The sequence below is a fragment of the Melospiza melodia genome, chromosome 7 (assembly GCF_035770615.1).
Source record: "Melospiza melodia melodia isolate bMelMel2 chromosome 7, bMelMel2.pri, whole genome shotgun sequence".
NCBI classification, from domain to species: Eukaryota; Metazoa; Chordata; class Aves; order Passeriformes; family Passerellidae; genus Melospiza; species Melospiza melodia.
In genome coordinates, this window is record NC_086200.1 from 24,119,168 (window position 1) to 24,130,703 (window position 11,536).

Below are 11,536 nucleotides of genomic sequence, written 5' to 3' on the forward strand. Positions count from 1 at the left end.
TCTCCCTGGCTCTGCCCTGCCCCTGATCCTCACAGCCTGTCCTGTTTCCTTCATCCCTCCATTGCCAGGGACTTTCTAGTACAAGGCAGGTCTGCTCTGGGGATGGAGGGAGATGCAAGTGCCACCGCTGGGATGGGAGCCACAACTCATCAGGTTTGTGTCCTTTGGGGGTCAGGAACGGGTGAGACTCAGAGGCACAGAAAGTTTCAATTCATGGCCAACAGACCATAGTTTAACAGGCAACAGTTTAATAACAATCATGCTCTTCCCTGAGCTAGGGGCAACATCACAGCTGTGTCTGATGATTCTGCCATCAACAGGTGATTTCCATACTAAAATTACTTTCAGACAAACATGGTTTTATGATAGATAAAAACACAATTCAGTTCTTGCATCAGGATGCTCATCCTGGTGTGGTGCAAAACAGCTCCAACAATTCCTGATTTGCAAAGCTGTCAGTGGTGGATGGAGAAGAGAAGTCAGGCTGCTTTTGGTGTTGAGTAAAAGCTGAAAGCAGCCTGACTCATTTCATCTCCTCTTGTTCTGGCTGATCTCTCCTTTCCCCTTCCCCCCATAGGCTTTTGTCTCCCCCCAGGCCCCCTGGTGAAGAGCCTGGCTCTGTGTTCTCCATCCCCTCCTCGCTGGCACTGCCAGGCTGGGATGAGGAGCCCCTCAGCCTTCCCTGCTCAGGGCTGGACCAGCCCAGCTCCCTCAGCCTCTGCTCACAGCCCAAGAGCTCCAGCCCCATCTTGGAGGCCCTTCCCAGACCCTGCTCCAGCTGCCAGACATCTTTCCTGCCCTGGGCAACCCAATCTAGGCCACAGTGACCGGAGAACCCACGTCCTTGATGTCCTGGTAACACAGCCCTGGCCTCTTGTCCCCATGTCAGGCTCTGGAGTGAATCCTGTGGAACATCCTTTGGTGGAGGCTGTGGCCCCAGGTGGGCCAGGGGAATCCCGGGGGACAGGGACCCTGCTGGGCACGAACAGCATTGGACTTGTTGGGAGAAACTGTGAGGGGGAGCTGGGGCAGAGTGACCAACCCAGTGACCTGACCCAGCCCTGCTGGGATGTCACGGCCTGCCCTGTGATGTCAGACCTCTGGTCTGTGATGTCACAACCCATTTTCTAATGTCACAGCCCATTTTCTAATGTAACACCGCTGGTCTCTGATGTCAGGGCCAACTCTGTGATGTCATATTCTGCTCTGTGATGTCAGATCTCTGCCCTGTGATGTCACAGAGGCAGTCTATGATGCCATAGCTTTTCCATGACCAAACAGAACCCGCTCTGTGATGTCATAGCCCAGTCTGTGACCTCATGTTACCAGATGATAAATTGTCTCCGCCAGGTGAACTGACACCTGGAGCTTGTTCTCCACAACCCCAGGCCTATGAAAACCACACAATCCCATTGTGTGAGAAGGGGAACTGGAAGTTCAGCAGCCTCAGTGTCCTGCCAGCTCAGCCAGGCCCACTGGAACATCGGGGTCCACAACCACGAGGGACCACCAGAGAGACCCCCAGGACAGAAGAACATATGGGTAATGAGGAGAGGAAATGTGTTAATGATTTTGGGGAAACCATTATCATATTTGTGTTTAGTCCAGGACAATCAATGAATATGTGTGCAAAATACAGAATAGAAACAGAAACTTTCCTGTACTCAGCATGCACAGCTTTCGGAGGAGTTCTCCCCCGTGCATCCAGCTGAATAAAGAATGCAGCGTCTTAATGCTACGTTGGGGTTAAGGAATTTTCTGTTTTACCGAATTTTTGGTAACACTCCCACTGCCGAGGAAAGCTCTGTCTGCTGCTGTTCACAAACAGAAAAGTACTGGTGGCAGATGTGGGGCTCAGAGCTGCCAGGGGCACAGTGACCATGAAATAATCAAGTGTTCAATGTTCTGTGAAAGAAGGAGGGGCAGCAACAAAACTTCTGCACTGGAATAAGGAAGGGCAGACTTTGGCCTATTTAGGATGCTGATGTGTGGAGTACTAAATCTAGTACTGATTTTTTTATGGGACACAGGCCTTAAAAACCAAGGGATCCAGGAAGGATGGACACATTTCAAAAAAATCATCTTAAGGGGGAAGGAGCAGCCTGTCCTAGTGTGGCAAAAGATGAGCGCTTGAGGAAAATGACTGGCCTGGCTGGCCGTGCAGCTTTCGTGGGAACTCAGGGGAAAAAAGAGAGAGCATCAACTTTGGACAGAAGGTCAGGCAACTTAAGAAATGTTTAAGGATCTTGCTAGGTTAAGCAGAAATAAAAGCTGAGACATGAAAGCTCAATGAGAACTTAACCTGGCAGCTTCTGTAAATAAATGCAAAATATTTTTATAAAAAAACTTAAACCAAAGAGAGGGATAAGGAGAACCTCTACTCTTTATTGGATGCAGTGGAGAATATAGTAACTAAAGATAAGGAAAAGGCTAGCCTACTTAACACCTTCTTTGTCTCAATTTTCAATATTAGGACAGGTTTACTGCAAGAAAAGTGTTCTCATGAGCAGATGAGCACAGGGAGCAGAACAGCCCCTGTAATCCAGGAGAAAGCAGCTGGGGACCTGCTGAGCCCCTCAGATGCTCACAGGTGTCTCTGGGATCAGATGGGACCCATCCCAGGGGGATGAGGGAGCTGTGGATGAGCTCCCCAAGCTGCTCTCCATCATTTACCATCAGTGCTGGCTCAGTGGGGAGGTCCCAGAGGACTGGAGGTGCCAGTGTGAGCCCATCCCCAAGAAGGGCTGGAAGGAGGAGCTGGGGAACTCCAGGCCTGTCAGCCTGACCTGGGTGCCCAGCAAGGTTATTGATGCCGAATTTTGCCCCAAACAGGCAGAGTGACTGCCTAATCAGACTTAGCTTAAGTCAATTAAGCAGGAGGTATTTTTATTAACGACGCGTTGGAGAAATCACAAAATGGATTTCTGAGTTCACATAGCAAAAGCAAGCCTTATATACAATTTTGGGTATAGGATTACATCAGGTCAGATACATAATCATGCATATTCATATGGGGCATGGTGTAGGCGGAGCGTGGGCGGAGCGTAGGTGGAGACATCTCTTTTGGGGAATTTTCAGGTGGTCGTTCCTGTTGCCTTCATCCTAGACGGGGTCTTTCCGATGAGTCTTCCTCTTTAAACTTTTGAACTCCTTTCCTAATTTGGTCAATTCCCGGTGTATTTGGCTTAGATCCCGTGGCTTGGCAAAACCCTTAGGGTCGTTTCGACATTGCTGGCTCTACACCTGCTTAGCCCATTAGTTTCTCCTATACCTATCTCTTCCCCTGTCATGATGCTCTACCTCTTATCTAATTTGTTGCTCTGTTTTCCTAGTGCTGTGCTTTCTCCGTGTGTTGAGCAGGAAGAAGAACATGGGTGTGTGCAGGTGGTGGCCGCAGGCTACAGCGCTGATGATGAGGCTGTTGCCCAGGAGGGCAGCCAGGGAGATGCCCAGCAAGAGGCAGAAGTGCAGGAACTGCAGCTGCCGCGTGTCTGCCAATGCCAGCAGGAGGAAGTGCCTGATGGAGCTGCTGTTGGACATTTGCTGTGTCTTGGCATGGGGATCTGTAAGAAAAGTAACCATGGAATAGTTGCATTTGGAGAGGACTTTAAATATCCCAGCACAGCCTGGGGGAACTTTCCCCCCACTGCCTGCCCAGGGCTCTGCTGCCTGGAGCTGTCCCTGCCAGCAGCTGCTTCCCTGTGCCCAGGGATGGGCCCTGCCAGTGCTGCCAAAGCCCAGTCCAGCCCTGGGGGCTCAGCTCTGCCCTGTAGACCCCTCCCTGCCCAGGGGCAGCTCTGGCTCTGCAGGCTCTGGTGGCAACATCACACCAACCCTGAGGAGGCTGGAGAAGGGATATTGACACTGCCTGTGAGGGGTCCTGTGCCGATTTCTGTCACTGCTTGCTTTATTCAGAGCTGAGATCAAATTATTTATTTTTTCTAAACATGCACCGAGAGATGAATATCTACGTGCAATTTTCCATCCCAGGAAGCCAAAGCAGTAGATTAATAAATTTTTCCCTTTTATGCATCCCTTGCCTTGCTGTACTCCCTGTAAAATCTACTTGGAAATGTTCTGCAGTTAAATGCCGGGATGGGAGCAGTCCTGAACAATGCAGCAACCTCCACACACAAGGAGAACAATTTCAAGCCTTACCAGCTGTCTCCTCCCACCCAGATCTTGTCCCCCAGTGCTGGGAGCAGCTGCCAGGGCTGCTGAGAGCTGTCCCTGGCAGCCAGCAGAGTCCCTGCCCAGCACTGCGCCCTGGGCTGCAGGACCCTGCTCTGCAGGACAGCCCTGGGCACCCCTGGCTGCTCTGCACAAGAAACTATCAGAGAATGTACTCACAGGGTCTGTAGGCATTGGGATGTTCCAACTGCAGGAGATGGCTCCAGGAGCTGCAGCTGCATTGTCCTGCAGTCAGAGGTTCCTGTGCCAAGGGCTGGCAGTAATTCTGCCCCAGGCACTTCTCAGCACCTTCCCAGCCCTGACTGACTGAAGCTCTCTGTGCCTCTGTGCTGTGCCCGGGGTGGCTGCAGGCAGTGCCCCAGCCCTGCTGGGCTGGCAGAAGAGCTGCTCATCAAGAGAAATGTGCTTTTGAAGCTCTTCTTGGTTACCAGGAGCTGCCTCTGTGCCAGCAGCCCAGCCCAGCTCAGCAGCACAGACACAGCACAAGTACTTTAATGAGCCTCTGGGGCTTTGTGCTCAGGCCCTGAACATCAGTCCCTGAGAGGGAGCTGAAGAAACTTCTCCAGAACACCAAGTCAGAATCCAACTCCAAAGTTTCTTGGACTTTTAATGGGTCCCACTGAGGGACACGACTGAGAAAGTGTCCCCAGGAAGAGCAGAGAAGTGGAGGCAGTGATGAAAGGTGGGGACAAAGAGAAGCCAAGTTTTGGTGCCCTGGGGCACAGCAGGGTCTGTGCCACGAAGGGCTGTGAGGAGACACCTTGTCCTGAGGCACGGGGGCCTCCTGGCACAGCCCCAGCCAGGCTAGGCACCGTCAGCCCCTTGTCCTGCCCTCAGCATCCCCCCCCAGCCCACATCCCAGAGGCCTCAAGGATCTGCTGGAAGGAGTCCCTGGGGAGCCTTGCTCAGCAATGGCCCTGGGGGGTCTTTAATGCTCCCTGAAGGGACTGCAGGTTTTTCAAAGGACTTTGCATTTGGCTTTGGCCTTGGAGTCTCTGAGAGGTTTGTGCAATCATGGCCTCCAATTATCTGCTGTAATTCGTCCCTTGAGAGGCTATCAGTAACAACACTCAATGGGACTCATTAATACTTCATGGTACTTCAGTTATTTTAAGGTACTTGGTGTTTCCCTTTTGATATAGACTCTGTGAGAGTTTTGTGCAATCATGGCCTCAATTAACTGCTTTCACGAGTCCCTTGAGAGCTTTGTACTGACACTCAGTGGGGCTCATTAATGCCTAAAGATACTCAAGATTTTTAAGGTACTTTATGTATTTAAGAATACTTTTAGGTATTTTAAGGTGTTTCCTTCCCAAACTGAGTGTCTGAGAGGTTTTTGTGCCATCCTGGCTTCCAATTCTCTTTTCCAAGGAGTCCATGAGGAGCCTGTGTTGGGTATCTTCCCCGTTTCTGTTTTACAATAAAGATGGAACTTAAAGAATTTTGTAAGACATTCTAAAAGCATCCAAACAAACATGGGACATTTAACAATAAAACAACAACCACTAAGAGAATGAATATTCCTGTTTTAGCTAGACAGCATCCAACCCTTTAGTCCCTTGGATTGGGAGAGTTTCTTGACCCAGACTTTGTTTTCCACTTGAAGCTTCTTGAAACCTTCCTTCAGTATCTGAATGCTCTTGTGGATTGACTTGCTGTGGCTGGAGATGTTCATGCAACACCTGCCCTCAGAGTCTACACAGCCGTGCCCATGTGCCCAGAATAAAAACTTTATCTCTCTTTTGCAAGGTGGCATGTCTGATGGTCTCTGTCTCTGAGAGCAGGCCACTCAGTGTGAGGGAGGTAGCATTGGTTTGCTTACTTAACAGGTGACCAGGATGGTCTGATTGTCCTAAAGCTTTAGCTGCAGCCACCCAAGGTAGTCCAAATTGGGAGTGCTAGCGTCCGATACCTGGATTAAAGCTTTCAAAGCCATCTCTTTGGTATCATTTAATACTTCTCTGGCGATACCTACTGGTTGATCGTCTGGTAGGCTGTGTTGTCCTTCTCCAGCTAGATGGTTGATTGTCAAATCTGCCCTTGCCTCATTATTAGCATAGTCTGCTATTAATTGATTCAGCAAACATCCCCCTTTTCACAGGGTGTATTCTGTAGGTGAGAACAACATGGTCATAATATATTTTAAATCATAGGGGGTTAAGACATGTGCTGTAAACATGGCCCTCATTAGGCCATTAAAGCAAGGTTAGTCCTTCCTATGGTCTTTACCTGCCCTACACAGCTCCTTTATTTCCCCATAAACCAATGGCTGATACCTGGGATTCTTCCCCCTTCTTTCATAACATACAGGGACCACAAGGAATTTTGAGACTATTTGCCAGTCTCCTTCCTTAACCGATTCTTTCCAGATCCTTTCGTAGTGATCCTCTGGGGTTGACAGGTGGGGTGGCTCTGGGGAATCCAAACTGTCTTCTCGGGAGGAAGAATAACTTGGAGGAGAAACATTTGTATTAGAAATAGTGTGACAGTTGGGCTTAGTACCTTGAGCATAGGGTTATATTGTTGCCAGAGGGTTATGTAAATGGCGCTGCCATTTTGTCAGGTGTTGGGGAGGAAGGGCCTTGATTTAGGATGGCAGACTTCAAGGCTGGACTTCTGGAGGCATGGCTCATGCTGAAGGTGGAATGATTGAAAGTAGGGGCATGACCTGCAGTCATGGGGGTGGAGTCTGGAGGTTCATTCAGGGCAGAATAGAAGGTTGTGGTAGCAGGAAGTGGAGGAGCCAAGATGGAGGGAGGATGGTCAGGCTCACAGGCATCTGGGAAATTTTTAATGATCCACCTCAGAATTGATTTTAATTTGTTCTTTGAAGATACTTGGTCACGATCAGTGAGAATTAACTTAAAGCATCCATATACACAGCTTTCTACTTTGGACTTCCAGCTGCCCATTTTTCTCTTTCTCTGCCTTAGGTGGAAGAGCCACTGGAACACCCAAAATGAGTTATGGGATGTGGATGCATATTGTAAAAACACAGTGGAAAAATGGGCAATAATTGTTCTGCCTTTCCCCAAACCCACCTGCAATCCTACGTAGGTGCAACCATCATTGTCCCTGGAGATCCTGGCCAAGGTCCCACAAAGCAATGATGAATGTGCCAGCCCAGCACAATCCAAAATCCCGGGGAGCACTGGCCTATCCATCAGCTAACCCCAGCTGATATGACGAATGTCAGGGTCCCTGTTTGGGCGCCAAAGGTCGCAATGAGGGTGGGTATGACAAACCTTTCTGGTTCTCCAACTTCAGGGCAAGGGTGGTTAAAATGAAAAGAAGCAGATGCTGGGGAAGATGAAACAGGAAGGCCTTATAAATATCATTGCCTGGCAAATGATTTTGAGAATATAGAAACTATAAGTGAGATTGAAATAAAAGTAAGCCTTGAGATACAAAGCCTTAGTTACTGGACAACTGGAAAACAATGGTATGGCGGGCTAAAGGTAATCTTCTTTTGATGAAACCATACCCTCTGCTTGCAGAGAAGTCCAAGGGTCAGAGCAGACCCTACTACCTTTTCAGAAGGAGTCCACAGAGTTGTTTTCAGGGTTTAAAATGTAACACAGTATGGTAATGTAATGATTCTTATAGGCTGTATGTAAATGCTATAAGATTTCTATCTTGTACTAGATTGGTTAGTGAAAATTAGAATATGCAGCACAGAAGAAGATTTATTGTATAGTAATGGGAAGTCCCCTCCTCTTTTGGGCATCCATTTTGGGCACCTCTTTCGAGCTCCTCTTTCGGGCCTGCTCTGAGCTGTGGCTGGCAGCTCCAAACAAGGCTGCTGCACCCACACCCTTTGCAATAAACCACAACTTCCAAGACCTGGCTTCAGACATCTCTTGTCTCTGTCTGTCCAAACTGTCCTACCCCATGTTGATCCTACAAGCAGGATCAATGGAGTTGCCCTAAAAGATCTTTAGTAACCGGGTGAAAAACAATTAACACGGAGAAGTCGAGCACAGTATGAGGGGTGGGATTCAAAGACCTGAGATAAAGGAGTAGTAACAATATATACACTTAAGGGTAGAACACTCCAGAACAATAAACATATGGGGGAAACAAGTAACCAGTAGGGGAGGAGAACTTAGACAACTTAGAATAACAACACTAAAGGCTTATGGGGGAACTCTCAAGCTCAGCCTAAGTTAAAAAAATGATTCCTAGGGCTTGAAACTCACTCCCAGTTCTTCCAGGGTAAAATCTGGTTGACTCTGAGTTACAGCTGGGCTAACTCCCACACCACTACTTTGCCTGGCTCCTTGGGACCATGCAGCCCAACAGAGTCACAATGATGTCCTTGGTTCCATGAGGCCCCACAGTGTCACAATGGTCCCTTGGATCCATGGTGCTCTGCAGTGTCACAATGGCCTCTTCATTTCACAAGTCTCCCAAGTGTCACATTGGTGTCCTTAGGAAGGAAACCACGGAGCCCCAATGTTTCAGGAGCTGATGAACAGCAGCCATCAGCGGCCAAGGCAGGCCTGACCTGTCTGTCTGGGCAGGTTTGCTTGGAACAACCCTTGGATGTTTGAAATGATGAATGTGGAGTTCTAACTTAAAACATTTGTGCCTGGACAAAAGTGATGGGGTCTTTTTTTCATAAAAAGAAAAGCAGAAAGCCCTTTCCAGTGCTTGGAAAACAGGTTAGTGCTGCCCCTCAGGAGTCAAAGACTGTCGGTTTCTCGGCTGTTTAGGTGGCCTGGAAAGGCCCAGGGATGGCCTTGGACAGTCCGGCACTTCAAAGGATGAGAAGAGACTTCTGATCTTTTCTCGGTCTCGGTGTTTATTAATTGTTTATCTAAAATATTTTCTTTCGGCCCAACAGAGGTCTGCACAGCATGTCAGCCATGGGCACACTGAGAGTCCCCGGGGCGGTTACTTATCTTTATACTCGAAGTTACGTATACAATATTTATAATTTTTCCCCAATACCTTCTACCCTTATTAACCGGTGCACTTTTAGTAATAACCAATCCCAAAGTGCCAACATCACCACAGAAGATGGAGGCCAAGAAGAAGAAGAACAGGACATGCCCCAATTCCTCCATCTTACTTCTTTAGACCCCCCTGTACAGAAATCCTAAACCCTGTGTTTTACACTCTAATTAACTTATCCCTTCACCATTCACCCAGTGAAATCCTCCCATCCTCATACAGGTGTCGTCTCCTGTGTAGGATCAAAGTCCAGCCACCAGACACTTCTGGCAACGTTCCAGGACTCCCGAGCCCCCCAAGGGTGATCTCAGCCACTCTGCACCTCCGTCCTGAGGTGCTGAGATCCCACAAAAGACCAGCCAGACTTGTCTGTCCTGGCAACTTTTGTCTGGGAGCAATCCTTGGATACACAGATATTTGGAGGTGAATCGGAATTTTGGCCATGGATGCCCGGAAAAAATGGACAGTTCTTTTCCATGAAAAGAAAAGCCCAGAGCCCCAATGTTTCAGGGGCAGATGGGAGTGGCCTTCTGCATTCCAAGGTCAGCCAGACCTGTAAGTGACCCCTGGGAGACCAAGGCAGCCACACCTATTTCATGTTCCCTTCCTTCCACAGGGCCCTGCAGTGTCACAATGGCTCCTTGCTTCCATGGTGCCCTCAGGTGTCATAACGGTCACTTGATTACACAAGTCCTTAAGGATCTTAATGGTCTCCATTGTTCCACAAGGCCCCACAGTGCCATAATTGTCTATTGGTTCCATGAAGTCCCGCTGTGTCCAATGGCCCCTTGGTTCCATTGGGGCCCAGTAGTGCAACAATGATTCCCTTGGTTCCACAACTTCCCATAGTGTCACAATGGCCCCTTCCTTCCATGAGCCCCTGCAGGGTCACAATTGTCTCCCTGATTCCATGGGGCCTTGCAATGCCACAATGTTCTCCATGGATCCACAGTGCCCTCCAGGATCACAATGGCCCTTTGGCTCCACAAGGCCCTGAAATGCAGCAATAGCTTCTTGGTTCCACAAAGCCCTGCTGCTTCACACTGGCCCCTTGGGACTGTGAGGCCCAACTGGGCCACATGTTCTTGGTTCGAAGAGAACAGAAAGATGTTCTTGGTTCCACGAGGCCCCAGAGTGTCACAGTGGCCCCTGGGATCCATGGTACCCTGTGGAGTCACAATGTTCCTCTTGGTTCCACAAGTCCCTAAGTGTCACCATGGCCCATTGGTTCCACAATGCTCTGCATGTCACAATGGTGTCCATAGGAAGGAAACAAGTGAGCCCCAGTGGTGCCAGGGGCAGTCACCAGAGAAGCAGTCAGCAGAGGTCAAGTTTAGCCCAGCTTGTGTCATCCTGTTTTTTTAACATTTTTTAAGCCTTCTGATGTTGACATTCTTGTAGTGAACTTTCTCACACAATTTCTGTAAATAATTCATTTTTTCGCATTCCTTTTATGGAGGAGGAGAGAGTTGAAGGGCTGTTGGTTTGACCAGTATCATTGGAGAGGTGGCGCTGTCACCCTCCAATCCGCTGTCACTTTTCGAAAACTATAAATGTTGGAGTCAGAATATAAACTTAACATTTTTTCCTCCACCTTGAGAACAGCGGTGTGTGCTTCTGTTCTTTCCTGTCCTCTAGTGACATCAGGGGAGTGCCAAAGTGTACTGCAGCCTAGGCTGAGACAGAGTCCGGATTGACGGTGAGGTTTTATTGTCACCCCTCTTTGCTGCTTTGCCTGCTGTTCTTGGAGTAATGGCAACCGCTGTGGGTTTCAAGGAGGATTCTCTCATTTTAGATCTCTGGAGGAGGGGTCCTGGAGTGGAAACAGGTTTCTATTTCCTGGAATGATTTTGAGCGATTGTTTCTGTGGGCCTGAGACCGAGGGCTCTTTTCGGACTCTGCAAAGCCATTCTCCAAGGAGGAGTGGTCTCTTGTGGGGGTACACCTCATGGAGGCCCTCTTTGATGATTGCACCGTAGACGTGGGATCCCTGCTGGTGCATTGGAAAAAGTGTGAGGATCTTTGGCGGGGGTTTGGTTCTTGTGCCCCTCGGAGTTCCCAGTGGAGCCCTTCTGTCTCGGACATGGACAAGGGGAAGTTTGAGTTTCTGTGCAATGTGGAGCTCTCTCCCCACCCTGGGACGGTGTGCTGAGGGACGGGTCCAACACGGGAGATGGCGATAGTTCCCCCGGGCTGGTTTTGGCTGTGCCAGGCTCCCTTGTGCCGCCCTGCAGTGATGCGGCTCCATGGGCTGCACCTCTCTCGGCGCCCCTCCCCTCCTCCATGTTGGGGACAGGACCCCGGGCCGGTCTCGTCCTGTCGCAGGCATCTTTTCATTAAAATCCTTTCATTAGGATTTTTCCTCCTGAAGCTGAGACCTTTCAGTAAC